The 26,077-nt window shown below is 41.8% G+C and overlaps 2 long non-coding RNA genes across 6 annotated transcripts; one reads left to right on the forward strand and one right to left on the reverse strand.

Moving 5' to 3' along the window:
- Positions 1 to 1,104: 1,104 nt before the first annotated feature.
- On the forward strand, positions 1,105 to 10,546 carry LOC127306176 (uncharacterized). The gene is made up of 11 exons (XR_011747605.1): positions 1,105 to 1,616; positions 2,249 to 2,332; positions 3,674 to 5,273; positions 5,400 to 5,519; positions 5,871 to 6,035; positions 6,362 to 6,596; positions 6,700 to 6,836; positions 7,665 to 7,754; positions 7,877 to 8,358; positions 9,783 to 9,885; positions 10,009 to 10,546. It is a non-coding gene; the product is annotated as an uncharacterized lncRNA (long non-coding RNA).
- A 1,595-nt stretch (positions 10,547 to 12,141) lies between these two features.
- LOC127306175 (uncharacterized) lies at positions 12,142 to 17,646 on the reverse strand. Of its 5 annotated transcripts, none has more exons than XR_011747608.1 (7): positions 17,250 to 17,517; positions 17,080 to 17,149; positions 16,745 to 16,970; positions 15,894 to 16,020; positions 14,442 to 14,733; positions 14,203 to 14,333; positions 12,142 to 12,873 (listed from the first exon to the last, which is right to left on the reverse strand). It is a non-coding gene; the product is annotated as an uncharacterized lncRNA (long non-coding RNA). The 5 variants fall into 5 exon arrangements; XR_011747607.1 differs by lacking the exon at positions 12,142 to 12,873 and adding an exon at positions 13,231 to 13,397; XR_007854495.2 differs by lacking the exon at positions 12,142 to 12,873 and adding an exon at positions 17,572 to 17,646 and having other exon boundaries at positions 13,523 to 14,333; positions 17,250 to 17,406.
- Between the last annotated feature and the right edge of the window lie 8,431 nt (positions 17,647 to 26,077).

A 26,077-nucleotide genomic window follows, 5' to 3' on the forward strand; every position in this document is an offset into this window, starting at 1 on the left:
GCTGTAAACGGTTGGCGCACGTTTGGCCGAACTTTGCTCCGCCGGACGCACCAAAATGCAGCGCGTGCACGGGCGGTAAAATTGGCCCTCCGGCGGATGCGGCAAAATACAGCGCGCGCGGCCACGCGACCGGCTAGTTTGATTGTATATCGTTCAAAATGAATCAAATAAAGTACGAAAATTTAACTGAAAATTACGAAATATATTAGAAGTTCGACAAACACCCACATTTTATTTAAATTAAACTAAACTAATCTACTCCGAGTCCTTCCAGTCGTGGTCCGACGATCCGCTAGTTGGAGTCGTGTCGGAGACCGGAGTGGTCGTCCACTCGAAGGAGGAGGAGGAGGTGGGCATGTTCGTGGACGGTCCGGCGCCTCTCTTCTTCTCCTCCGCCCTCCTCGCCATCCGCGCCGCCTTCTCCGCCCTCTCGGCCTTCCTCGCCGCCGACTCAGCGCGGCGCTTCTCGCGGTCGGCCTTCTTCTTTGTCGCCGCTTTCGCCTTCTCCTCTTTCTTCTGAGCATAGAAAGCTTCCATGGCGGTGACGTCCTCCGGGAACGCGCGCGCCCACTCGAGGCGGAGGCGCTCGTCCTGCTCCGCGACGTGCAGGCGCTGCTCGAGCTCGCGAGCGCGCCGCCGCTGCTCGGTCGTGACGGCCGGCGATGGCGGCGCGAGCATCTCCTCCTGCTCGCGCGTCCAAATGTCGTTGAAGTTCATTTGCTGGCGCGGGCGGCCGAGGCGCCAGGCGACGGCGTCGTAGGCCCGCGCCGCCTTGTGCGTGGTGTCGAACGTTCCGAGGCGGATACGCTCCTCGCTGTCATTAAAGTTTAGGGGAGTAAGGACTAATTTAAGTCTTCATTTTGATTTGTTTTTGCATGTACAGTATATGTTTTTGTTTTCTCATGCGAGAAGTAGTTCACGTTCATCTAAAAAAAAGTAGTTCGCGTTCCGAATAAATAAAGGGAATCACGGTAGTGTAGGGGTATAATATAATAGAAAATACTTTGTAAATTCGCATGGAAGTGGTGCCTCCTCCGCTTTGTAAAATAAAAACAACCCTAAAAAAAATCTCTCGCACAGAAGTGGTGCCTCCTCCGCTTTGTAACATGAAATGCTTTGTAAAAAAAAACCACTCTCTCTCTCTCCCACTCCAGTCTCTCCCTCTCCCACTCAATTCCCCATTCCCCCACCGCGTTTCCTCCAACCACCAGGGACGGCGAGGGCAAGCTCCGGAGTGGGTGACCACGGCCAGGTGCCAGACGAGCTCCGCGACGGGGCATTGCGGGCAAGCTCCTCGAGGGGCTGCGAGGGCGAGCTCGGCCATGGCACGGAGCGGGCGAGCCAGCTAGGGGCGGCGCGGGAGAGATCCTCCAGGGGCGGCACGGGCGAGGTACGCCATAGCCGGCGCGGGCGACCACGGCGAGATGCTGGCGCCGACGAGCTCCGCGATGGGGCGGCGCGGGCGAGCTCCTCGAGGGGCGGCGAAGGCGAGCTCGGCCATGGCGCGGCTGGGCAAGCTCTAGCCAGGGGCGGCCGCGGGCGTGAGCAAGTACGAACAGTTCCCTCCGGCGAAATTTCCCATCCAGCCATGGTGTATGCGCGTGCATTGTGTTCAGGTCCGTGGGTCTGAGTATGATTGATTCCATGGCTTCAAAGATCTAGTAGAAGATTGCTTTCCTGTTAATCATGTGATTGCTTGCTTTCCTATTGATCTGTGCAACTTAGTATCAGATTTTGTTCCTGCGTGGTTAATTATAGTATTGTGGTATGTGATGATGAACTTCAATTTCATGTCTTACCTGTCACTGGTCGTCAGCAGTTGCATGCTTGCTTATTCATGTAACCAACTAAGCAGTCTGATATTTCCTTTCACCATCAAGTGTTGTAATACGTCCACTATCCTAAGATATTGTAAAGCTAAATTTCACTTTCAAAGCATCTTATAATAGTGAACAGAGGCATATTTTCGGATGAGAGACGACAAAAAATGGTGGTGCTTATAATAGTGAACAGTAGCTAAATTGCACGGAGTAGCTATATGTCTGCAATTGCACGAGCAATATTATTGCTTTACATAATTTAACTGTCCAGTAATATATGGGATTTTGTTGAAATCTGTTCACTATTATAAGACAGTATTTCCTTTTACCATCAAGTGTTGTAATATGTCCACTATCCTAAGATATTTTGTAAAGCTAAATTTCACTTTCAAAGCACTATAAATTTTGGATGACTTCTTATTTTGCAGGTTTTATGGATTGGGAAGTGTCTGAAGGTTTAGTTATTGAATCCATTAACAGTTTTGCTTCATAGCTCTGCAGCCTCTTCATTGGTAAAGCACAATCGCTTGTTAGTACAGTTTGGAATTTTGGATTGTGTCTTTTCATATTTTGACATGCTTCTAGTGCTCCGATTATTCATTGCTGCCTTCTCAGTACACTTAAGACAATTATATCTTCTGAACATTGTTTGGTTAGTTTTTTCACAAGCGGTCATGCTAAGTGCTCTGAAGATCTGTTGATGTGCTCGTTTGACAATTTTTTTTAGATATTGTATTATTAGTTCTTATGCGTTTGTTTTACTTGATTGGGTTGGGGTGTTCAGGAAACTTGAGGGTTTCAACTTGTGTTTATTTTAGTTGATGATATCCTGCCATATATGCATTGTTGGTTTCCACAAATAGGCCAAGAAACTCGAATTTTGTGTTGGATTAGTGGGTATTAACGATCCTCAAAAAATTTGTTGTTCAACTCATAAGCAATTAAGCATTAAAATTTTGTGAATTAATTGGTAATTTAATTTTCTAAGATGTGCCTTTTCTCTATTTGTTTGATAGACTCGAATTTAGGATCACTGGACGAGAGTTCAGTATAGTTAATGAAGAAATTTCAGTGGTGGAATTTAGCACCAGTAGATGAAGAATTTCAGTACACTTCATGAAGAAATTCCAGTGGCGTAAACAGCTAGGAACTCATTCGGGTGGTTTTTTTTTTACTTGTTGCACAAACTGTGCTCTTTTTCAACGAGCTAACATGGCATCCGTTCACGCATCTGTTCTCATGAAACTATTTGTCTAGCTCTGAAATCCATGAAACAGATACATTTCGCGTCTCCAACCGTGTCCTCTGTACCTCTGGCAGCCTAGAAACCAGTGGTAATCTATTTGGAATTGCCCCTTCAGCACCTCTTGCTGGCAAGCTGTCGGTGTTCAGCTAGACATCAGCAATCACATGATCAGCATGGCCTAAATCGCCTTAAGCAAAATCCTTTCTTCATGGGACATTTGGAAAAAAAAAGGAACGCCAAGGTTTCTCATTTGCCCTTTCATTTGGAATGATAGAGGGTCTTGTGTATCCTTGACAGATTTGGTTTGACTCCCTTGGTTAGACATCTTCCCGGTTGTGCATCCCTCCTCTCTTGTAAATATCTGTTTGTATTTTAATAAAATTTACTGCCAGTGCCTCTCATACAGTTTATAGTTTAGAAAGCAAAATTAAATATGTTGATGTGCTACTTTGTAACAAAACAATGCTGGGCTGCATAATACTTTATGACAAGATAAATTTTTTTTTTAACAAACGGTTGTATTCAAGGGCAAGATGGAGTAATGGATCTTGGTGAATTATTGTTGGTATATTTCTTGTTTCTCTGATGTATTCATATAATATTTCAGGGAACTTGGTTTGGAAACATCGAGTATAGTAGACAACGAGTTAGAAGAACTGTTTGAGTTATCTCTTAGAATGTTTGATACAAGATTACCACCTGGAGTAACCGTTCTCTCGCCCTTTGCTGAAGATTCTTCACTGACTAAAGTTGGAGTAGAGGTATGCGACTGCATTATCTGTATTTTTCCAAAGTCCAAACATGAAAGACCAATGTCATCTGCTGTTGTTCCTCCATTTATTACTTGAAAACTCTTAGGCATTCAAACGATCTGTGCCTTGGTACAGTTTAACTTTGAGAATTGCCTTCCATATTCGGAGGTTCACATACAACCCCATTTTGAGCCTTTGTCGCACAAAGGCCCTGACACGTTTTAGAGTGGACATTTTATAAGCTGGGCGAAGTGTTTGACGAAAAGATGAAAGATCATAATAAGCTAGGAGAGTGTCCGGATCAAAAACAAGTTGGCTGTTGTCTGTTGATTTCAAAGCCCCTACGAAATTTGTGAAAACAACATATGAGTAAATATAGTCATGTATGTAAGTTTATTATAATGTCAAATGGTACATCCCAACTTACATTGTGCCGTGCTGACCTCAAAAAGGATGGCAGATAAGATAGACATATCCTGCTCGGCACGTCGCCATTTCATCATGTGGCGCGACACGTGCTTGTCCCATATGCGCAGACATATGAACTCCCACCTTGTAAAGAAACAGTAATTTAGATAACAGATAATCAGAAGATAAAAAAACTCAAGTTTATTTTATCATACCTATTGTTCATCAGCACGACTTCTCGGCATGGTGTCTTACGATTGGTTGACGGGAGGAATCGGACGGGGCTAACATAGACGACTATCCCAATTACATCTGAAAATGCTTAAAAATATCAATTCAATAGCCAGAAAAGTGCGAAAGTGTGAACCATCGTTTTTACTAAAAATTTCTATGCACCTGCAAGTTGTCTGTTTGTCAGTGTTGCGACACAACTGAAAGTCATGAACCGGTCTGGCAGCATAGGTATGGAAATGGTAGGCCCAGCTAAATCAATTTGGGTCCAAGAGTGCATAGTGGTGTAATAATCATTGTGTAACAATCGTCTTGCCAGTGTTTCAGCCAGCTGGAACCCAATACCTCTGATGTAGTATACATGGCCCGTTCGCAACTCCTTGTTCACACGCAACGCTGTTTGTCCATATGCTATCGCTTCCATCTTATCACCCTATGAAAATTCCAATGTCAAACGGATAGAAATAATAGCAATGTTCACACAATATGAAAGAATACGAATGTTTTCCATACTGTCTTGTAAGAAAGAATGGTTTGCCAAAACAATGTTTTTGAAATAATGATCAGAAGCACAATTTTGTTAAGAATCGTCCAATAAGATTTTGTTCCATAGTTATTGTTAGCTCCTAGCTTAACATCATTATAATGCTCAAGGTGCAAATAAGTGTTCAGGTGAGTTGAGCAAACGATTTCATTAAGATTCTCCTTGGTGAAAAGGTTCCAGTTGATGGTGTCGTCATCAAAGGCCAAAGCTATGTTAATGAAAGTATGATAACTGGGGAAGCAATGCCCATTGCAAAGAAACCAGGAGACAAGGTTGGTACTTCTAGATTCTGATGATTGTCTTCATTTTGTTTTGTTTATCACTTACTCCTCTCAGATTCTGATGATTGTCTTTATTTTTATCGAGTGCTCTGACACTTCAGTTGCTCTGTTTTAAAGGTTATTGGTGGTACTGTAAACGATAATGGTTAAGGCCACTCATGTTGGATCAGAAACGGCTCTGTCACAGATAGTACAGCTAGTTGAAGCCGCTCAACTTGCAAGAGCTCCAGTGCAAAGGTTGGCAGACAAAATTTCACGGTATTTTGTTCCAAGTATCTGTTACTTTATAATTCCTGAATATGCACTAATAACCAGCTCAAGGGATTCAGCTGGGAACTTTGTACGGAACTACCGTCTAACCTATCTTCTACTGTATACTCCTGTTTGATGAACTTGTGAGAATCAAATTTAACACTGTTCCTTACTGATCTTATTAGTTTTCCAGCAGTAAAAAATAGGTTCGTTTTGGGAACTCAAATTTAAAACTGTTCCTTACTGATACCTGCAAATATTCCAGTGTGTTCTTGCTGTCAGGGTAGCTCTTTGGAAAAACCTTTTCCACCTCACATTGTTTCATCTTATTTCAAGGTTGTGGTGGCTGCATTTGTTACATGGCTTGGCTGGTTCATAAATGGGCAACTTCACCTCTACCCTCAGCAATGGATTCCTACTGCTGTTATGGTTGCCACCGGAAAAGGTGCTTCTCTAGGTGTTCTTATCAAAGGTGGCAATGCACTTCAGAAAGCTCACAAGGTAGACTGATCTTCTGAGCCTTTGTATGCTAGTCTGTGTGTGTGCACATGTGCATGCCCATGTAATACAGAGTTAGAGACTCGGGTGGGATTTTCTTGATATTATTTTCTGGTTTTTTAGAACTTTTCCGCACTCTATGTCAGGCTAAGGAGAACTCGCATCGGCATCTCAGAACATCAGTTTACCTTTAAGAGATCTCTGAAATATTTGAGGGTTATTGTGTGTTTACGGATTTCTATTGTTTCTGATTTTACCACTCCAAATCGTGACTTAACTATACACTCCGCTATAGGAGACTATCTGAAACATTGGCTCTTTGTGTGCAGGATGTCTTCCTCACCTCCTGTGATGAATTTGTGTTGAATACTACTGTACAGTAAAGAAACCTGAATACTACTCTGTTGCATGGTACTACGCCAAATAGTAATATTACGTTTAATATCATTGCTTGCATGCTTGCATGCTTGCAGGAATGCATGATACATACTCCATATTAGCTGGTTGGTCCATATTAGCTGGTTGGTTCATGACAAGGAAGTGCATTGATTTCTTTGTTCTCTGGTAAGAAACCCTGATTTAGTTTGGCTCAGTTTATTGTTTGTCTTCATTTTGTTTCCTAGCTGTGAGCTTTATTGTTTGCATTACGCTAATTGCATTTGGTTAGCGGTGAGAGTTGGTGTGCTGACCACGGCCATCTCGCGCCTACCAATTCCGGTGTGCTCGCCTCCAGCAACTCGCCACTACAGCCTGGCGCAAATCTAGCACCCGCAGAAATCGAGTCTGCCATCAAGGATTGACAAGGTGAGTAATTATCTATTGTTTGTTATTCGTGCTATTTGGCATGCTTGCAGATTTTATAAAATTCCTGAATATGCACTAATAACCAGCTCAAGGGTTCTCAAAGACAAATAGCATGGTGTTGTGTAGAAATTTCAGTTTAAGTATGTTGAGCAGGTTGCATTTGGCATGCTTGCACTTTCTGATGTTTATCACATCTGATGTGTGCTTGCCTAGAAAAGTTTTGTCGTGGCAAGGATTAGCTATTTGTAGTCATAACACTTGGAAGTAGTCATAACACAGAAGCTTAACTGAATTATATATCACATGCTAAGCTAAGCTGCCCCTGAATCAGAGAGAGACTTGAGCTGCTCTAGATTAATTAATTCACTGTGATGCTCAAGTTCACCTAAAGCTACTGGAGACATGAGACATTAAGGTATCCATGGAGTTATAGGTGAACTGAGTGCCCTCTGTTCATACACCAACAAATCATGTTTGAAGTAATTCAATGGAAATAAAGGGCTAGGTATTTGGAGTTGACGGTAGTTCCCTAAATTTGGTGCCAACTCATTATTCACCTCTTACACATATCATAATTGTTGGAATACTTACATTTTCGTCGACGAGGATAGCATGGTAGATTAGATCACCTCCTCTATTGTTTTTTATTCGACCAGAAATAAGTTTCGCAGTTGCCTCCCAGGATCTATTGTAGATATGCAATTGTTCCACATTGTAGAATGTAACATGACTGCATTATAAACGGAGAAACATGAGTAAAATGTGATGCTAAGAACATGAGTAAAACGTGATGCTGGAACTTACCTTGGTGCCATTACCCTCTTGGAGGCGTGGCGACTGAGCAGGTATTGACTCAGCATGGCGACTGAAGATGGATGAACTCGATTGAGAAGAAGATGACCTTAGCCTGGAGCTATGGTAAGATGGTTCATTCCTTTAACCTGGCGTGATTTATTTCCTGTCGTGATTTATTTCCTGGCGTGAATCCTGATTTTAACCTGCGTCCTTTAATTTATAGTAATGAGATTTCGTGATTACAGGCGCACGATTACTGGGAAGGATTCATGCGTGATTACTGGGAAGGATTACATACCATGTATCATGGGTGTTTCCTGATTCATACCATGCGTCATGGGTGTTTCCTGATTCATGGGTCGTTCTTGGTTTATTTCCATGCGAGATTTCCTAATTCATGGGTCGTTCTTGATTTATTTCCTGTTTAGATTCCATTCATGCGTGATTTATATTTCCTGGCGAGATTTCCTGGCGAGATTTTCCTGCCGAGATTACATACCTGGCGAGATTGCATACCTGGCGTGATTTATATTTCCTGGCGAGATTTCCTGGCGAGATTTTCCTGCCGAGATTACATACCTGGCGAGATTGCATACCTGGCGTGATTTATATTTCCTGGCGAGATTACATTCGGCCCATGTTAACGCTTGGCCCAGGCGGGTGGGCAACGAAGGACGACGAGGACCAAGTACAACCAAACGTATTGGGAGAATAAGGTGCCAAGAAGGTATTACTGCGTCTATGTCTTGGAAATCTTTCCATTTTAAAATGAAATTCTAAATTTGACCACCCTTGTGTGACTCATATTTCTCTGTACATTGAAATGCGATAGTTACAACATGGAGCTTATACTACTGATGGTTTATACTCACAGAGTTCACGCATATCTCTATTGGCACCTTCTATGTTTTTCAAATGCTACTTGTATTTAGTTCTGCTTACACATCATGTTTATTTTTCAGACAAATAGCATGTGTCTATTGTGTATTCTTCAGACAAATAGCCTCTGTCTATCTACACTACTCAAGCCACCCCCAAGCCGTTCAGTTGATGTCTCCTACAATCTTTATTTACAGAAGTTAGAGTACTTTGAATTTTAAAAACATGCATGTGCATCTGTGCTCTGATGTGAGAGTCTATAAAATTTGCACCACCAAAATATTTGTGCATCTGTGCAAAATTGTTGAAAAGTGATATTCAGTTGTTGCCTTCTAACACTTAACTATTTGTTTGGCAGGTTCAGTCATTTTTTACATCACTGGGAGCATTGTCTCGTAAACAATTTCATGATGGCTCATATGAAACGACTGAGCAGGTAAAATAATGTGCTTTAACCACTAAGAAATTGTTGGTTTCACTTGTTATTGAATGTCAAGATCTAATGATGGCTTATGAAATTTGCACCCCCAGGCAAATGCTAAATGATAACCACTCACTCAATGATAACCAAACACCAGGTATGACAATTGAAACTTTATCTGAAGTAATCACTGGATCAACGCCAGACATTGAACATGCTTTCCTGCCTTCTCAAATACTACATGCCAATGCACAAGTTCAGCAAGCAACAGTCTATTTTCTGCCTCCCTGCATAGAAGAAGAATATGTTTTCTGCCAGTCATACATGTTTGATGTTGCCCCTCTGAAACATGAGTATTATTCCATTCCCATTTTTTCAGTGTGAAAAGCATAGAGGCAGATATTTATTGCAGCTTAGCCTCGACTATCACTGCTCTAAGAAAAACACACCATTAGCCGTGAGTAATTATTATAACATTTTGCACATCCAAGCATTTACTTTTCATTTCGGCATGATACTATAAGGTGATGACACTTAACAGTAGAATCGAAACCTTGATGTATTTATAAATTCTCAGACTGCACACACAAAAGCAGTAATACTTGTCAAAAATAATGTGGTCAAATTTTAGTTACAACTAAGTAAAGACAAGAAACACTTCTTATTTTCTAAAAAATCAAGGCATTGTTAATTCGTTACTCGTTCAAAGTACACTAAGTTCATGCTAGATAGTTGGCTCAAGTGCTTTTAAAGTAATTGTTGAATAATTTTTTCCAACTTGGGCTTGTATTGTTTTACGCAAAAGTGTTGAGTTACAGTTACCCCTGTTGAATAATTGCTTGCTGCTGCAGTTTGGAGTTGTTGTGGTTATCACCAATCAAGTAGTGGCACAAGTGGATGGGTCTGCGATGTTTGCTGGGCCACAAGTGGATTTCTTGTATACTGAATTTGAATGTATGTTTATTTTTCAGACTAATAGCATGTAGCAATTGATTTCTAATTTTTAAAATCTACAAGTTTGCTCTCATGAATGTAGACAGTGCCACAGCTCTGTACAGAACTGATTTTTGCATGCAGCATGAAGATGAAGGATAAGAAGAGGCGATGTCTTCGACTGGTTGGAGAGCCAACCTGGGCGTCAAAGAAGAGGCGGCAGACCAATGAGGCAGATCACGGGGCGTCGGCGAGGCGGCAGACCTCGGGGCATCGGTGTTGGCAACCAGTGTTATCACGGGGCATCGGCGAGGCGGCAGACCTCGGGCGTCGGCGAGGCGGCAGACCTCGGGGCGTCGGTGTTGGCAACCAGTGTTTGCCAAGAAGGCAGACGTCGGAGAAGAGATGGCAGACCACTGGGCGGCGAGGTGGTTGCCGTACGGAAGGCATCGGAGAAGAGATGGCAGCGTAAGAGTGAGAAGAGACGGCAGCGTGAGGGGAGAGATGATTTCCTATTCCGCCCAGCTGATTCATAGGGATACGTCTGGGCTGATTGGTTTCCTTGTACGTCTGCGCTGATTGGTTTCCTTGTATGTCTAGGCTGATTTTTTTCCTTGTATGTCTCGGCTGATAGCTGATTGACTGCTGGATTGCATGCTGATTGATTGCTGGATTCCTTGTACGTCTGGGGACGGAGGGACGACGAAAACGACCAAACGTATTGGCAGAATAAGGAACCAATTGAGTCTTTTTAAGTAGTAGAGAAAACAAGAATGCGCGCGTCGCCTAGATAATGTACGGCCACCCGGCAACGGTGATTCCTATTTGACGCCTATTGCGTTGGTTATCTTGACTACATGCGACGGGGACAAAATGGAGCATGAAGAAGCAACACAGTGGAGGCCCAAATAAGGGGCAGTGTCTTAAAAGAGGCCTGCTCCAGCGGAAGAGATGATTTTAAACCGTTCGGTTGGGCCTGCTCGAAAGTGCAAAGTCAAACCTTTTCGGCCTTTCCTGAAAAGTGGAAACCAAACCCTGCTCCTCTTTTTTTTTTAAAAAAAATGCTTGCTCAGCGATATCGCTGGCTACCAGACCAGAAACAGAGTATATGGAGTATACTCGATCCACTGAGAGAGATTGGTAAATCCGCCCTAAACCCATATTGCTACTGCTGCGGCTGTCATCCGCCCTGGTGAGTATTTCATCCTCTACGGACAGGAATTTAGTGTACATGAAGGAAACACCAGTGCTTCCTTCATTTTTTTTAATTCTAAAATCTTATATTTTTATTTCTTGAAAAAATTATGGTGTTAAATATGTAGATATATATGCACATAAAAAGTATGTGCAAAAAAGTCCTGATATAAAATACTTTAAATTTTGGGAAATACAAAAAAGACAAATTTCTGATAAAAGTTGAAAATACAGTATTTTTAACAAAAGTTTTTTTTGCATACACCACTCCCATATATATCTATCTATATATTTAAAACTATAATTTTTTAGGACTTAGAAACGTGAGATTTTAAAATTTTCAAAAGTCTAAAACTGAAGAGAGCATTGATGCTCATGTGTCAAACACACTTTCCGATCCTCTACTCATTAGTTCCATTCAAATAGCCATACTACTCCCTATTAGTTCTCACTACACATTGCTACACACATTGCTACACACATTACTAGTACTAGTGGTTGGGGCGCCCCCTGGGGCGCCCCCTGGGGCGCCTCCTCATTGGTGTTGTGCGCCCCAATCACAACATGATAACAAAAAATGTGTCATGCACCGGTACAAAGCCTTTTTCGGCAACCAACACTACTCAGTGCTCTCAATTTGATACAATGTATAATATATAGAAGGACCAATCACAAATGAGCCACAAGTCCTCATTTCGATTCTAGCCTTAAAACTTCTGGATTTGATATAAGGTATTCATATACAAAATCGATACAGATTAGAATTCCAAAATAAAAAAGACAACTACCCGAAGACAAGGTTCTTCTAGGTATCAATTCAAGAAGGGAACAAAATGAGAACATTAACCACATGCAAAAATGAGAGTAAAAGTACACTTCAGCATTTGGCAACATGGTCAAGTGGCTAGCAGTTCACATGTAGTGCAGAAACTGCGAAAGAACAAAATCACAACTTGTAAATATATGTAAAAGAGTGAAAGCACAGAAGTTGGAATCATGAACTTGGAAGAGAAAAACCTTTATCTTGTTCTTTCAATACATCTGATATGTGGAAGTGCCAGACGATGATCTGTTTATAAATTTTAAAGTTTCCTTATAAATGTAAGGTTCTAGCACATCATGTGCCTTTAGAAAAAATCTGGTAGCCCAAAAATGATTCTCAATTTCTATAGACATGATTGAGCAGTATTGCCCAAAAATAATCTACCAAATGCTCTCTCCATATATCAACATACAATACAATAAGATGGAACACTCCAATTAATAGTCTCCATTTAAGATCAAAGCTATTGCTTGAAACATGTACAGAGGACAAGTCAATAGATAAGTTAAACTTCAAAACGAACTTAAACCGTGCAGAATGAACTTTTCATTCAGACTCAAGTTTGGTTTTGAGTCTTGCGGTTCAGCTTTCCTCAGAGAAGAATATTGCTCTTATATGAGGCATATCATCACTGTGTTGGGACACTGATCTAGCACTAACTCACTAATTAAGTAACACTATAAGCACATGAACCTCAAAAGTTACTACCTATTACATTTTAGAAAAAAAGTCACAAACTGCTTGCTAAGAAATAAATCATGTGTCGTTGATTAGAACTGTTAAAAGCTTTCTTCAATGTTACAAACAATGTGTTGCATTTTTTTCTCATAATAGCCACAGCAGAAGATAAAGATAAAATAATATAGATTCATACACATGGGTAATGGAATGTTTGATCTGAGCATAGGACCTGTCATGCCAGCAGCGCCTTGAGCAAGCTACAAGCAAAACACATGTACACTAAATTGTTGGTTGAAGAATTTGTAGCACACCTAAGAGAGAAAAAAAAGGAAGTAAATATATATAAGAAGGACATTTTTAAGATGCATGTGTTCAGACCATAAAAATGGCGAGCTGTAGCAGAAAAAATGCTATCAATCAACAATCATATCATTCAAATATAATCCCACTATCATATGTTTCAAGTCTCTTGACAACAGTGTAGACGATCAAACAGAGTTCAAGTGCACATGCAGAATCAAAACTATAGCATAAATGAAATATGTGTAAATTACTAAGTATATCATGAGGAGATTTAATGCTATAAGATCAAAATTGTATGCCAAGTAAAACTCATTTACCTACTGCAGATTTGGTAAACACATACGAACCAGTACAAAGTTAGATTTTGGTCATCTGGACTTTGAGTAAGACATGAATCGGAAATTCAGATATCCTTATAACACGGAGATCATAGCCAAGCCATCCAAGACACACTCCCGCAAGTCCAAATCAGTGGGTCTCTCCGCAGCTCAATTGCCTTGCTTGTCTTTTGAGCAAATCTACCATGAAGTCCCTGTAATTACCGAGCATACCATGAGTTGGTAAACACATCGCACAAAGTAAATTTAGCTACTATAACATTATATTGGTAAACACATATCACAATGCAATGGTACACTGCAATCAACTCGACTTTTGAATAACACATGAAGAGGAAACCTAGAAATCCCCATATTGCGGTCATCATAGTCAAGCCACATACATGCTCCCGCAAACCCAAATCAGCAGGTCTCTCCTCGGGTCGGTTGCCTTGCTCGTCTATTTGGAGAATCTGTAAATAAATGATGTACCAAGAACAAACTTAAACTGAAAAATAGCACGGTTCAAAGACAAAATATGAATGTAATACTTGGAAACCTAGTAATTGTGATATCAATTCTTAGAACCCTATCGTGGGTGGCCAAAATATCGAGCATCCTAGAGAAATGGGAATGTACTCCTACATGGAAAGCAACATTTGACGTGGGAAGTAAGAATATTGGTAAAGGAAAGGTATGGGCTGCGACTGCCCAGACCAGTGTGTCGTGCCAAACTCTTCACCTATATCATCCATGTTTCCAAAAAAACCATCCCGAAACTTATTAACTTACATTCTTACAGTTGCAAAATAGTTTCTTTAACAATTTGAAGGAAACTTGTTGCAAAATAGTTTCTTTAACAATTTTAAGATAAATGCCATTTATCTTAAACACACAATAGAGATAAATGGCATGGACAACGCAGGTCATGGTACACTTATTTATTCTTGCTATGAATGTGAAAGGAAAGAATTGTCAAAGAAAAAAGTCGTGGTTTTATACACGTCATTAGGTACATACCCACATGCGAGAACAATAAATTCACACTTCCAAGTCTAGTGATCATCCCTAAAACCTGGAACAGTGGGACACCATAGAACAGAAAGTTTCCTTTCTTCTATGAATTCCACTGAACTCAAGAGATATGAAACCTGAACAAAAAAGCTTGTTTTCTTCTATTAATAGAACAATGAAACAGAAAATCAATATTGCTCTCTGCACCATCTCTTAAAGATCCAAGAATATATCGGGGGTCTCACCTGGATGGAGGGTCATGTATGAGGTACATGCTGAAGGGCCACGTGAGCATAACAGGATCACCAAAACAATAAAGCAACCACGTGGCAGAAGTAATAAAATTCTCAAAAAGTGGAAGACTGGTATTTTTAAAATTTACCATACTGCATAAAAAGAAGTTTACCTTCCTGAGAAGGTCTAAAATATCAGGGAAGTACATAGAATGCTGTCTGACTTCTGTATACATAAAGAAGCAATGTTCTGATGTCCCCATAAACAACACCAAAGCTTGCGATTTCTGTATTGTTGCCTCCACTGAAAATTCATGGCAAAATAGTAAGATAATCATTCAGAGACACACACTCCATGTCTCTATAGAAAGTATAGATTTATAAGAGTTATCCTTGATACTTCAAACTGGAAAACAAATCTCACATTTCCTATCATATGAAACTGAAATTAATAAATACTTGCACACCTCTCTTCAAAATTTATTGTGCATTTGATGGATAAAATGAATTAATAATGGGTCTGGCCATTTATACAAGTTCATAAATGGATCATTAACTCAAAACAACGCGGTATAAATAAATCAATGATGAAGTGTTAGTAGCAGAAGAACCGGGGCTACCTAGCGGACCAAAATTACTGAATGGGCACGTGCACGCGCATGAACACATAAGAAACTACGTAGAGCTAACTGGGGAGACTATGTCGGGAAAATTGGTTCAAACAAACTGAGTTATTTCCTCAAATGAAATTCACTTTCAATCTTTCACAGAATAATTAATACCCATTCACGGAATAATTCCAAAGATGTTGGGAAAAATCCAACTTTCCACCCATGAACTACTGAAAAGTTCACTTTCAACCTTGACTATTAAACCTGATGTTTTTAACCTTGAATGAACAATCCATTTACTTTAACCCACTGGCCCAAACTCAAGCAGTTTTGAGATGGCTCGGACTACAAGTAGAAGGCTGGTACTGTCGCTTATACACTCGCAGCCTTGTCATGTGAGCAGATTAAGTAAAAAGATTAGTAAAGTCATAACGTTTGAGAAAACCTTTAGCTTCTCAGGAAATTCGAAAAGGAAACATGAAGTTTTTTCCAAGATGTGAGTACGATTAAAATATATTATTAATTACTATAAGAACAAACTAATTGCTAGTTAAATATTCCATGTTGTGATGATTTCTTCGAAAAATATCTTATACCCCGCCACTAAGATCACACAAAGATTTGAATAGTGTGATTGCATTTGCCTGACCTTTAGCAAGTCAAGTATGAGGTTTAGTCCACTGGGAGAATACTTTCCGTTGACATTTGAAATGCATACAGCTAACGTACCAATACCAGTTTCATAAATAAATTTATCAGCCTAAAAGTAGGTATCATACAAGTTCCGAATTCATACACGAATATAACAATAGAGGGGCCGCATAGTTGAAATCCGTCGGGAAGAGAAAAGTACCTGAGCAATTAAATCTTGCTTCATATTCTTCAGCAGTCAGGCCATCTTCGTATCAGTTTCATGATCCTTGAGTCAAAGGCTCCCTGCTGATTGGTGGAGGCTTCATTCACTTCCAACATTCTTTCTCCTATTAGAAACGAGTTTCACATATCAGATATGGTGAAGGAAATTCGGATAGGTGCAAACATAGTGAGTTAATTATGCGATGAAATAAAATAGACATATAGATATATCACATAGCCATGAAAGAGATCTTTTCCCATCAATTATGAAAAAAACTTGGTAGGCGAACAATAAAATCATACTTCCATGTGCAAATAAACACAATTTATTGATTATGTTGCGTACATTTGAGGAGCTAGAGAATGGAAAGTGAACCTTTAATGCATTGGAAAAAATAGAATGTCTAATGTATCCTATAAACTAACTTGGGGATTCAATTCCTAGAGAAAATCAAAAGTCATCCTAGAAATGAAAAGGTACATTAGTTAATAATCGTTTATCAGGGCATATAGCTGAAGGAGTGGTATATGAAATATATACAATGAACAATGCACAAAGTCTAAAGCTCCCATTTATTTCCTTCTAGCATTTCTATCGACAATGGAATTAACTTTTAACTGAAACTTTCAGCTTGTTCTCTCCTGACAGCAAGAATGATATGCTAATTGCCATAGGACAAGGACTAAACTAACATCTATAACGTGCAACTTTTTTTTTTTAGTTTCGTGAAGTTGAGCAACAATCAGAAATTTACAATACTCTTCAGTTTATGGATATAACAGTCATTATAAATGAAACTATAGGGATCTTGGATATCTTGATGCTGCCAATAAGATCAACAGCTCCACCTCTATCACCAGCAGACATACTCTTAACTTCGTTCATGATGAGTACATGCTACAGCTTAGGCTTCTTTGTGCTGCGACATTGTTCCACACTTTATTATAATAGAAATAAATTAAAAAGGGTAAAAAGCTCATGATATGTTCTATAGTACATACTGGTTGCCACTATATTCATAGTAGCATTGCTGATAATTCATAGGTACCAAGATCTCTGCCATTTGGCTTCCCCCTGCAAGAACACACAGTCATTAATTTCAATCATTAGTATAACTTAACTTGAACAAATAATCCACCTAATGAATCTAAGAGAGGTCTATATAAAAATAGAACGTAATCACCTTTGGACCTGATCTAGTGAAGAGAAGGAAACACATTGGCTTGCAACATGGCAAGCCCTTGAGCCTTTTACTGAATCAAATTACCAAACATGAAATCTTCAGTATATGTATGATCACAGCCTACATATATTAATTTAAAAAGTAGGCCAAAGATCCAATTTATTTTGTACCTAGTTGATGAAATCGTGGCCTTCATCTGTGGATGTTTGACGAAGAAGGCAAACACGGGGCGCCGCACAACCTCCTCTTCCTCCTACCTCACCCTGTCTTCTTCCCCACTCCATCTCCATCTGTCTTCCCGGATTCCTCCTGTTCTCAGCTCCAAGGCTATGTGCTCATCAACATTCGTATCAGATTACAAACTAAAAATGAGGGGCTGATGGGGTTGAAGCGGAGGCGGTAGGCTAGGGCATGGCGGTAGCTCTAGGTCACGTCCCGTTTATCCGGTGTACTAATCCATAGACAAAATGGATTACGGGAGAGGGGAATGACCTGGACGTCCTGCTCCTCACCTCCTGGATGGCCGGCGGCGGCCGGATTCGGAGGTGGCTAGAACCTGTGGGTGAGAGCATCCCCGCGCTCCCCACGCCCAAATCCGGTGAAATTTTCGTCCGGATCGGAGGAAGATTTGGAGTGGGGAGGAGTAGTTTCCCAGCCGCGTGCCCAGGGCGAAGACGACGATGCAAATTTGAAAAACGGAAACTTGACAAACTACGGCTAAAACGGGCGAATATAGACTAAATTTAATGATATTTACTATATAACGGGCGGAGTTCATACATAGAGGCCGAATTCGACTATATTTCGAATTCGGCTAGGGTAATTCAACTGCTAATTTTAAAACACGGCGCTCTACATGCCGAAATGGCGGTAGAACACCGTGTAGTCGCCGCCGTCGTCGTCGGAGCCGTCGTCGTCGACCTGCGGCGGCGCGGCCTGGCTGCTGCTGCCCTGGCCGGCGTCTCCCCACCGGCCGCGCGGGGATGGCTTGTACCATTCGTCGTCCGAGGCCTCGAGGTCGACGAAGGGGACGGCGACGCCGGATGGAGGTGTCGCAGACGGCGGTAGCGCGCGACGTCGTCGGCGGTGGTTGGAGCGGCACGGGCGGCGCGGGCGGCGAGTTGGCGTGCGGCCGGCCAGTCCAACGGCCGCCGCCGCTCCGCCTCCTCGCGCTCCCGGTCGCGCCTCGACCACGCCGTGGCGGCGTCCTCGGGGAGGGCGTTGTCGGCGGGCACCAGGGCGTTGAGCGACCTGGCGATCGCCTCCGCCACGGCGGCGTCCTCCGCGCGCTTCGCCTCCTCCTCGGCGAGCCTGTTTGCGGCGGCGTTGGTGGCGGCCGCGGCGTCCTCCTTCTTCGCCGCCTTCCTCTTCCGCCCATGCTGCGGGGAGGAGGGTTGGTCGCGGATGACGAGGGCGCCGCTGCTGCGCCCTCTGGTCGGCGGTGGAGACGCCGGCTCCTTCTTGACGCGCACCGGCGTCGACGGAGACGTCGCCTCCTTCTTCACCGGCGCCAAGGATGGCCTCGGCGCCGATCCGGAAGACGACGAGCTGGCAGCCATGCGCCGTGGCTGCCACACGTTCCCCCGGTGGCGGCTCGCCGATGCCCTCGATGCAGGGGGCATCGTGAGCACTGGGAAGTTTCCGCCCTCGACGTGCGCGAGGACGGCCTCGAGTGTCCGGCCCGGCGCGCTCCACCAACGTCGGCGGCCCGCGGTGTTGTTGCGCGGAGGCGGAGGCGGCGGGCCGTCGTAGGCCGCCAGCTCCCGCTCCCACCGCCGGAGGAAGTAGGAGTTCCACCGCGTGTAGTTGTCGGGGTGGTGGCGCGGGTCGGCGCGCTCCTCGTCCGTCATGGTCATCCGCGCCTCCTCGATGGCGACGTCGAGGGCGTGGCCCCGAGGCGGCGGCGGGATTGGTACGCCGCCACGACTTAGCCGCCACCCGCCGCCGGGAGGCCTCGTGTCCGGCGGGCAGGGGTACCTGATACGTCCAAAACGTATCTACTTTCCCGAACACTTTTGCTATTGTTTTGCCTCTAATTTGTGTATTTTGGATACAACTAACACGGACTAACGCTGTTTTCAGCAGAACTGTTCTGGTGTCTCGTTTTTGTGCAGAAATCCAACTTTCGGGAAAATCCTCGGAATTTATGCAGAAGGCCCTATTTTCCCAGAATACTGACGGAGCCAGAAGGACAAGTAAGGTGGAGGCCCGAGGGGCCCACACCATAAGGCGGCGCGGCCTAGGGGGTGCCCGCGCGGCCCTATGGTGTGGCCCCCTCGGCCGGCCTCCGACGCCCTCCTTGGGACTATAAATTGCCTTCGACCTAAAAACGCACGGGGAGAAGTCGAAGTCGCCAGAAAGCCTCCAGAACGCCGCCACATCGCGAAACTCCGTCGCGGGAGCCAGAAGTCTCCGTTCTGGCACTCCGCCGGGACGGGGAATTGGAGGAGATCATCGCCATCATCACCACCGACGCCTCTCCATCAACCAGCCATGTTTCCCCCATCCATGTGTGAGTAATTCCCCCGCTGTAGGCCGAAGGGGATGGTAGGGATTGGATGAGATTGGTCATGTAATAGCATAAGATTGTTAGGGCATAGTGCCTAGTGTCCGTAATTGGTACTTTGATGATATTGTTGCAACTTGTTATGCTTAATGCTTGTCACTAGGGCCCGAGTGCCATGATCTCAGATCTGAACATGTTATTATTTCATCATGATATTCATTGTTTATGGTCTTACCTGCAAGTTGTATACACATGTCGCTGTCCGGAACCGATGGCCCCGAAGTGACAGAAATCGGGACAACCGGAGGGAATGGTAGTGACGTGAGGATCACATGTGTTCACGGAGTGTTAATGCTTTGCTCCGGTAATCTATTAAAAGGAGTACCTTAATATCCAGTAGTTTTCCTTGAGGCCCGGCTGCCACCGGCTGGTAGGACAAAATATGTTGTGCAAGTTTCTCATTGCGAGCACGTACGACTATAATTGGAACACATGCCTATTGATTGCTTTGTACTTGGACACCGTATTATTATTATCTGCAAATGCCCTGCTATGATTGTTACATGAGTTTCTCTCATCCATGCAACGCCCGTCATCCGTCCCCGTGCCTACAGTATTTTAATCCTGCTGTTTACTATAATCACTACTGCTGTCTTTGTTACTCTGCTGCTGTTATTTCACTACTCAAGCTATCGCTATAAAACTGTTACTATCGATAAACTCTTGCGAGCAAGTCTGCTTCAGTGCAACTGAATTGACAACTCCGCTGTTAAGGCTTCCAAGTGTTCTTTGTCTCCCCTTGTGTCGAATCAATAAATTGGGTTATACTACCCTCGAAGACTGCTGCGATCCCCTATACTTGTGGGTTATCAAGACCGTTTTCTGGCACCGTTGCCGGGGAGCATAGCTTTATTTGGAAGTTCACTTGGATTGATATTGTTCGCTGCAAATTCTCCATCATGGGTAAGCTCGCGATTCTAAAGTTCACTCTGAGTACCTCTGCTACACTTGATTCACCATCTGTGATAAGTCAACTTGTTTCACCGCCACAAGTTGGTACGTCTGCTGAATCTGAAAACTCTCATAATATTGATAATGTTTCTGCTGTGCTTGATGATAGTGGTTCACTGGGATCCTTTCTAGATGCTACAATTGCTAGGTCTAGACAAATTGAAAATGCTGAAACTCCTGATGAAAATGCCACTACACCTGTTAGTTCACCTGAACTTGATTATTCTAGTGATGATCCTGATGAAGATTATGTGGAGCTTAATGATGATTTTATTGATAAATGCAATTCTATTACTGATGCAAGTAACATTAAAAAGTTTCTCGCACAATATACTGTTAGACATAAGCTATCTCCTGATCCTGAATTTGCCACATCTCCTATATGCATTAAGGATAAAGATTATGATTTTTCTCTTGATCTATCTCATATAGCTATTGTAGAGAAAACACCCTTTTGTGGTACTGAAAAAGAAAGTGCTGTAGAACACATGATTGAACTTTCTTCTATGAGTAGCTTGTTTTCTGATGACATCAAGATGCGTACTTACTTTGTCGCTAAATTTTTTCCTTTCTCATTAAAGGATGATGCTAAAACTTGGTATAATAATTTGCCTCCTGGTTCTATTAAAAATCCAACTGAGTTGCGTGATGTTTTCTTTCGAAAATACTTTCCTGCTAGTGCTCAACATGCTGCTTTACAGAGAATTTACAGATTTGATCAAGGAGATGAAGAGAAATTGCCTGCGGCATGGGCAAGATTTTGTTCTCTTATCAGAGCTCGACCTGGACATGATTTAGAAAAGAATGATCTACTTGATATATTTTATAGTGGACTAACCATTGAATCTAGAGCATATTTGGATAGTTGTGCTGGTTGTGTTTTCAGGAAAAGAACTCCAGATGAAGCTGAAGATTTATTGGCTAGAATAAGCCGGAATCATGATGATTGGGAAACACCTGAACCAACTCCAACGCCAATATTGAAGAAGAGGGGTTTAATTGAATTGAATGATGATGATATGCGGGAAGCTAAGAAGTCTCTCAAGGAGAAAGGTATTAAATCCGAATATGTGAAGAATCTACCTCCTATAGAAGATATATGTGAGATAATTCCCCCTTCACCCATGATTGAGGTAAACTCCCTTCAACGCTTTACTAGGGAAGATATTCCGTATTCAAAACCTCCTGCGCAATGCTTAGATGAGTTTGATAATTATATTGTTAAGCAAGAAAAATTTAATATGAGAGTAGAGAATCATCTAATGGAAAATTCGCAAGCTATTAGCAATTTGCATGATATTGTGGAGAGAACCTCCAATGATGTTAAGATGCTTGTTAAACATTTTCAAATGATTCAAACTCAAATTGATCAACTCACTAAAGTGCAAAATGACTTGCTAAATAATAATTCTAAAGAGAAACATGCTTATGAGGTAACAACTAGAGGTGGTGTCTCTACCCAGGATCCTCTATATCCTGAAGGGCACCCCAAAAGAATTGAACAAGATTCTCAACGCATTGAACCTAGTGCTCCTTCTAAGAAGAAAAAGAAGAAGAAACATAAAAATGTTGTAGAATCCTCTGAACCTGTTAATGATCCTAATAGTATTTCTATTTCCGATGCTGAAACTGAAAGTGGTAATGAACATGATAATGATAATGATAATGATAAGAATGATGCTTCTGATAAAGAAGAGGTTGAAGATGAACCTGAAAAGCATGATAAAAATAAAAAGTATACTAAAGAAGATTTTATTGCTAAGAAACATGGTAATGAAAGAGAACCTTGGGTGCAAAAGCAAATGCCTTTTCCTGCTAAGAAATTAAAATCAAAGGAAGAAGAACACTATAATAAATTCTGCGATTGGATGAAACCTTTATTCTTACAAATCCCTTTGACTGATGCTATTAAATTGCCTCCTTATTCAAAGTATATGAAAGATATTGTTACTAACAAAAGGAAAATCCCCAATGAGGAAATTTCCACTATGCTTGCTAATTACTCTTTCAATGGAAAAGTGCCAAAGAAGTTGGGCGACCCAGGTATACCTACTATTCCTTGTTCTATCAAGAATAATTATGTTAAAACTGCTCTATGTGACTTGGGAGCCGGTGTTAGTGTTATGCCTTTTTCTCTTTATAAGAGGCTTTATCTAGATAAGCTGATACCTACTGATATATCTTTGCAAATGGCTGATAAATCTACTGCTATTCCTGTTGGTATATGTGAGGATGTTCCTGTTCAAGTTACTACAAACTGCTTGATATTAACTGATTTTGTTGTGTTGGAAATGCCTGAAGATGATAATATGTCTATTATTCTTGGGAGACCTTTTCTTAACACCGCAGGGGCTGTTATTGATTGCAATAACGGAAAGGTTACTTTCAATGTTGATGATAAGGAGCATACCGTCTATTTCCCCAAGAGGATTGATAAAGTATGTGGAGTCAATACTATTTCTAATGTGAGAACTATCAAAGTTGGAACTATTGATTGTCCTATATATGAGCCTAAAGAAGGTTATCAAAATCTTATGATTGGATCCATATCGATACAATTCAAGGTAACATGATTGATTTGACGTTTATTTCTTCATATGCTATGTAAAAATTATTCGGTGGCAAGACTTGATCAACCTTGTTAACGAATACCTTTTATATGCATAGAGGAGGTAAACAACATCTCTTTCTTTCTCCACTTGTCTTATTTGCTGTAGCACTTTTGTTTTGCAAAGTTCCTTAGTTAATTAGAGTTTTCAAAAATTTTCCTGGCCAGTAATAATAAACTTAATACCCAGAAATGTGCATTTTTCAAAGTTTTAAAAAATTCACAAAAATTATACCGTTGGTCCTATTTTTTGAAGAGGCACCTGGGAGCACCAGAGGATGACCTGTGGGGCACCCCAGGGTGCCACACCACAGGCCGGCGCGGCCAAGGAGGGGGGCGCGCCACCCTGTGGTGTGGGCCCCTCCTTGCCCCACTACTTCATCTCTTTCTCCCAGCATCTTCTCTCTCCCGAAAAAACTCGAACCAGCTTTCTCTCACTCGCGTTTTTGCTCAAGAGCTCAGGATTTTTCGATCTCTTTGCTCAGCCCAGATTTCTGTCTGAAATTTGGCACATTTGCTCTCCGGTATGTGACTCCTCCGCCTATCCAAGTAGGATTTTGTTTGGTTGAGTATATCTTGAATATTTTGCTGCTGTAGGTAACATGTTTAGTGAGCTTGCATGCTTGTTCTAAGTTGTATAAACTAGTTTTGATGCATGATTAGTACTCTAGCAAGTTCCTATAGCAGTTCCCCTTGATTATATGTCACCAAATCAAATTTTATATTGTTTGTTGAAAATTTCAGAAAATGGAGTGGAATAGATATCAACTTAACCAACAAGAATTGGAGGTCCAACAAGTCATGAGGGTGAACCGTGAAGAGGGAGTATACCCCTCTTACTACCCGTGCGCGGATTTCATGAGAAGCACGGGAATATTGGAAGATGTTCAGAGTCTAATTTCTCGTGCAGGGCTGAGTGATTTTGTTGAAGGAGAGCCAAGCCAATATGCAAAATTAATTATGTCTGTTGTGCAGGACTTTAAGTTCAATTGGTCGCGATCTAACCTCACGGTTCAGTATAAAATTTACAATAAAGCTGTCAACTTGCCATTCAGTGATTTTTGTGCAGCAATTAGAGTACCGCAATGGGGATCATGCGAGAAGATAAGGGGATCACCGCAAGAACTCTTAAGCCTCTTCAAGATGATTTGCTATGGAAGGAGTTTCTCAGAGGATAGTGGTAAAATCACTAGTATTCAGCTCCCAGCTATCCGCTACTTTGCTTATTTCATTACTAAATGCGTTCTTGCTAGAAAGATTGGTGGTAGACTATCTATTTCGGATTTAGCTTTTCTAGCTGCGGCACTGCAAAGTAGTAGGACTTATAATTTGGGGGCATTGATAGCTTATAGACTTGCTACTAACTGTGAGAAAGGTGGAATTTGTGGAGGTCTCATCGCCTCTCGTTTACTAGCTTTGCATAATGTAGAACCTCATCATCTTGACATTCCACTTTCCATAGAAAAACTTGACATAGTCTCTATGATTAGACATGAATTTGTTTCTGACTCCTCCAACTTGGGTAACCTGTTTTACAAGATGACATTTTATAAGAAAGTCTGGAGAATAACTAAGAAAACTGAGAAACTAGTAAGATTGCCTACGCCTGTTCTGTTTAACCTTGATTCCAGGGAAGATTGGTCGGTCACAGAAGGTGCACTGAATGCACACATAGAGGGAGGAGGCCATCATGCAAGAGACAACACGGAGGAGGCCGAGGAACACCTCGACTCATCATTCGATGCAGCAAGTTCCTCGCATCATCATGTTGGGCATGTGGAGCCTCCACGCTTTTCTTCTGCACAGGAACCTTACTATGATTACGCCATGCATTATCCACCGGCAAGAAACAGCGACCCTCGTTGGGGTTGAACTCCACTTAGGCCAAAAGCCTAAGCTTGGGGGGAGGTATACCGGCATCACTCATTCTTTGCATATTATGATTGCTGGATACTTGTATATACTTGTTTTGTTTGTTTGAGTGGTTTTCTAATGAGAGGAAGATGATATTTGGGGAAGTGCTGCCTGAAAACAGATTCTGGACTGTTACCGAAAAAAATTCTCAAAAATAGCCAGAACAGTATTTGGCGAAGCCAATTTTTGTGCATGTTCCCCAGGTTATTATCTAACTTTCATTAGTTGAACACTTTTCGATTTGAGCAGTGGAAGAATTTATTAAAAATCGGGTACTGTACTGCTGTCAAATTTGACGAATTTCTGCTGCTTTGTGTTTATGTGAGTTTTCTAGTTTGCTATTTCTTGTTCTTGCTTTGTTTCCTTTCCAAAACACAAAAAGACCAAAAATATTTCTGTTGTTTCTCTTCACCATTTGTTTTCTTTGGTTTCTTGCATTTGTTTCGCTTTATTTGCTATTACTAGTTTGCTATAGGAAAACCCAAAAAGATTTTGCTTTGTTTGCTTGTTTCTCTTTGTTCTTGTTTCCAATTCGAAAACACCAAAAATATTTGCTGTTCTTCTTTGGTTTGTAAAGTTCATTATGAGTTCAATGGTCTTCGGTGGCTGGAGCGTGATTTTCATTTCATATTATCCAAGCTACACAAGTGAAAGGCAATAATGACGATCTACGACAATTGGATTGTGGTGAGAGGCTGGTATGAACTCTATTTGTTTTCATTTTTGTACATATACTCATCCATGTGAGCATGCTTAGTTGGTTCATGTGAGGTATATGTTATTTGAGAAAGTCTAGTAGTTTATGATCTCTCATGTTTAGCTCCAATTTATTAATATGAGTAGCATGTCATGGATGTTTGCTTGCATTGTTTTATTCATAAGTAAGTATGGCATTGTGGTATCCTCCTCTGAATAATTCATTTATATCGACTTGGCACATGCTCACGCATGCATATGAC

The sequence above is a fragment of the Lolium perenne genome, chromosome 6 (assembly GCF_019359855.2).
Source record: "Lolium perenne isolate Kyuss_39 chromosome 6, Kyuss_2.0, whole genome shotgun sequence".
In the NCBI taxonomy this organism is placed as follows: Eukaryota; Viridiplantae; Streptophyta; class Magnoliopsida; order Poales; family Poaceae; genus Lolium; species Lolium perenne.